Source organism: Aegilops tauschii, chromosome 5, assembly GCF_002575655.3.
Source record: "Aegilops tauschii subsp. strangulata cultivar AL8/78 chromosome 5, Aet v6.0, whole genome shotgun sequence".
Classification (NCBI taxonomy): Eukaryota; Viridiplantae; Streptophyta; class Magnoliopsida; order Poales; family Poaceae; genus Aegilops; species Aegilops tauschii.
Genome location: NC_053039.3, coordinates 197,105,079 through 197,109,097, shown reverse-complemented (window position 1 = coordinate 197,109,097; position 4,019 = coordinate 197,105,079).

Here is a 4,019-nt window from a genome sequence, read left to right as displayed (position 1 = left end):
CAAAATTCGGGTGCCGCTGCACCTACTGTTGATGCTTCTTTGGCTCCTGCTACTGCGGCGGCTGAGGAGGATGACGATTATGCGGGCGATTATGAGGATGAGGTTGATCAAAATCAGAACTACGTGCAGCCACCAGCACCACCTCCAGCAGGTCGACCTTAGGTATATATTCGCAACGGTAGGCCTGCACCACCACCTCAGGTACGAGATCATGACCATGTTCCTAAACTGAAATTGAATATTCCATCGTTTGAGGGTAGATACATTCTTGATGTATATCTTACTTGGGAGTTAGAAACTGAACAATGTTTTACATGTTTACAATATCCCGAGGAGAGACGGGTTGCTGCTGCTGTTTGTGCTTTCACTAGTTTTGCATGTGTATGGTGGTCTGAACATTGTAGATTATATCCTATTCCAGCTACTTGGGCTGCTTTGAAAACTGCTATGCGTACTCGTTGGGTTCCACCATATTATCAACGTGAATTGCTTCAAAAACTGCAGCGTTTACGACAAGGGAAAAATTCTGTAGAAGAATATTATCCGGAATTACAAACTGGCATGATTAGATGTGGTATTGTTGAGGAGAATGAAGCTATGCTTGCACGTTTTATGGGTGGTTTAAATAGAGAGATTTAGACCATTCTAGAGTATAAGGAGTATACTAATATCACTCGTTTATTCCATCTTGCTTGTAAAGCTGAACGTGAAGTGCAGGATCGACAAGCATTGGCGCGAACTAACTTTTCTGCAGGTCGACCTTCATAATGGACACCGCGTGCATCTTCTACTTCCACTGCACCAGCACCTCCATCAGGTTCCACCTCCAGCCGTGATACAAGAAAGCAGGCACAACCACCACTATCTGCCAAGAGCGCACCTGCCGGGCCTGCACAGAGCTCTTCTTCTTCCATGGCATCAACAGGGCACACAAGTGATATTATTTGTCGTCGTTGTAAGGGAAGAGGACATTATGCGCGAGAATGCAAATCTCAGCTGTAATGATTGCTATTGAGGATGGTGGTTATGAGTCCGCTAGTGACTATGATGAGGAGACTTTGGCTCTTATTACACGTGAAGAACATGGTGGAGATGATTCTGAAAATGAGACGCAATACATGGCTCCTGAAGACGCTGACAGGTATGAATGTTTAGTTGCTCAACGTGTTTTGAATGTGCAGGTCACACAGGCAGAGCAAAATCAGAGGCATAATTTGTTCCATACAAAGGGAGTTGTGAAGGAACGTTCTGTTCGCGTCATCATAGATGGAGGGAGCTGTAACAACTTGGCTCGCATGGAGATGGTGGAGAAACTATCTCTCACCACAAGACCACATCCACATCCTTACTACATCCAATGGTTCAACAACAGCGGCAAGGTTAAGGTAACACGTACTGTTCGTGTGCATTTTAGTATCTCTACATATGCTGATTATGTTGATTGTGATGTGGTACCCATGCAAGCATGTTCCTTATTACTTGGTAGACCATGGCAATTTGATAAAAACTCTGTACACCATGGTAGAAACAATCAGTATACTCTTGTTCATAAGGATAAAAATATTACTTTGCTTCCTATGACTCCTGATTCCATTTTGAAAGATGACATTAATAGAGCTAATAAAGCAAAACAGGAGAAAAATAAGAGTGAAAATCATATTGTGGCAAAAGAATTTGAGCAACAAATGAAACCTAATAATAAACCATCTAGTGTTGTTTCTGAAATTAAATTGAAAAGTGCATGTTTACTTGCCACAAAATCTGATATTGATGAGCTAGATTTCAACAAATCTGTTTGCTATGCTTTTGTGTGCAAAAGGCATTATTTTCATTCGAGGACGTGCCTTCCTCTTTGCCCCCTGCTGTCACTAACATTTTGCAGGAGTTCGCTGACGTTTTTCCACAAGACGTGCCACCGGGATTACCACCTATTCGAGGGATTGAGCATCAAATTGACTTAATTCCCGGTGCATCGCTACCCAGCCGTGCACCATACCGTACCAATCCAGAGGAGACGAAGGAGATTATGCGTCAAGTACAGGAGCTTCTCGACAAAGGTTATATACGTGAATCTCTTAGTCCTTGTGCTGTTCCTATTATACTTGTGCCTAAAAAGGATGGTACATCGCGTATGTGTGTTGATTGTAGAGGCATTAATAACATTACTATTCGTTATCGTCATCCTATTCCTAGGCTAGATGATATGCTTGATGAATTGAGTGGCTCTACAATATTTTCCAAAGTTGATTTGCGTAGTGGATACCATCAAATTCGTATGAAACTGGGAGATGAATGGAAAACAGCATTTAAAACTAAGTTTGGTTTATATGAGTGGTTAGTCATGCCTTTTGGGTTAACTAATGCACCTAGTACTTTCATGAGACTAATGAACGAAGTTTTACGTGCTTTTATTGGACGATTTGTGGTAGTCCATTTTGATGATATACTGATTTATAGCAAATCTTTGGAAGAACATTTGGAATATTTACGTGCTGTTTTTATTGCTCTACGTGATGCACGTTTGTTTGGTAACCTTGGGAAGTGCACCTTTTGCACCGACCGAGTATCTTTTCTTGGCTATGTTGTTACTCCACAGGGAATTGAAGTTGATAAAGCCAAGATTGAAGCTCTTGAGAGTTGGCCGCAGCCCAAAACGGTCACACAAGTGAGGAGTTTCCTTGGCCTCGCTGGTTTCTATAGGCGTTTTGTGAGAGATTTCAGCACCATTGCTGCACCTCTCAACGAGCTTACAAAGAAGGATGTGCCTTTTGTTTGGGGTACCGCACAGGAAGAAGCCTTCACGGTATTGAAAGATAAGTTGACACATGCTCCTTTACTCCAACTTCGTGATTTTAGTAAGACTTTTGAGCTTGAATGTGATGCTAGTGGAATTGGATTAGGAGGTGTGTTATTACAAGATGGTAAACCTGTTGCATACTTTTCTGAAAAATTGAGTGGGCCTAGTCTGAATTATTCTACTTATGATAAAGAACTATATGCTCTTGTTCGGACTTTAGAAACATGGCAACATTATTTATGGCCCAAAGAATTTGTTATACATTCTGATCATGAATCTTTGAAACATATTAAAAGTCAAGCTAAACTGAATCGTAGACATGCTAAATGGGTTGAATTCATTGAAACTTTCCCTTATGTCATTAAACACAAGAAGGGTAAAGAAAATGTTATTGCTGATGCATTGTCTCGTCGCCATACTATGCTGTCACAACTTGACTTCAAAATATTTGGTTTGGAGACCATCAAAGATCAATATGTGCATGATGCTGATTTTAAAGATGTTTTGCAGAATTGTAAAGAAGGAAGAACCTCGCACAAGTTTGTCGTTAATGATGGATTTGTGTTCCGTGCTAACAAGCTATGCATTCCAGCTAGCTCTCTTTGTCTTTTGTTGTTGCAGGAGGCGCATGGAGGACGATTAATGGGACACTTTGGCGTGAAGAAGATGGAGGACGTACTTGCTACACATTTCTTTTGGCCAAAGATGAGACGGGATGTTGAGCGTTTTGTTGCTCGTTGCACTACATGTCAAAAAGCTAAGTCACGACTCAATCCTCATGGTTTATATATGCCTTTGCCTGTACCTAGTGTTCCTTGGGAGGATATATCTATGGACTTTTGTAACATCCCAAAATTCTAAATTTTGGAATGTTATAATAAACAGATAGATTGGATTGATTGTTTGATTGATTGACTGAAAGTGAGTGAAATTCAAAATCTTTTGAAAGTTAAATGAGAGGGAATAAAAGGACTTTCCCAAACTTTCATTTTGCTTTTTTGATCTCCATGAATTCAAATTCCTTTCACCACAAAACCCTGGAGAGAAGATGACATGACTTCTTCCATTTATTTAAATGACAAGGGGTGTTGAAAATATTTGAATTTCATTTGAAAATATTTTCCAATTCTGAAACTTTATGCAACTCAATGATTTTCACGAGCGGAGATAAAATGACTTCTTCAAAATATATGAAATATGAGTTGGGAGTTTCAAAGAAACT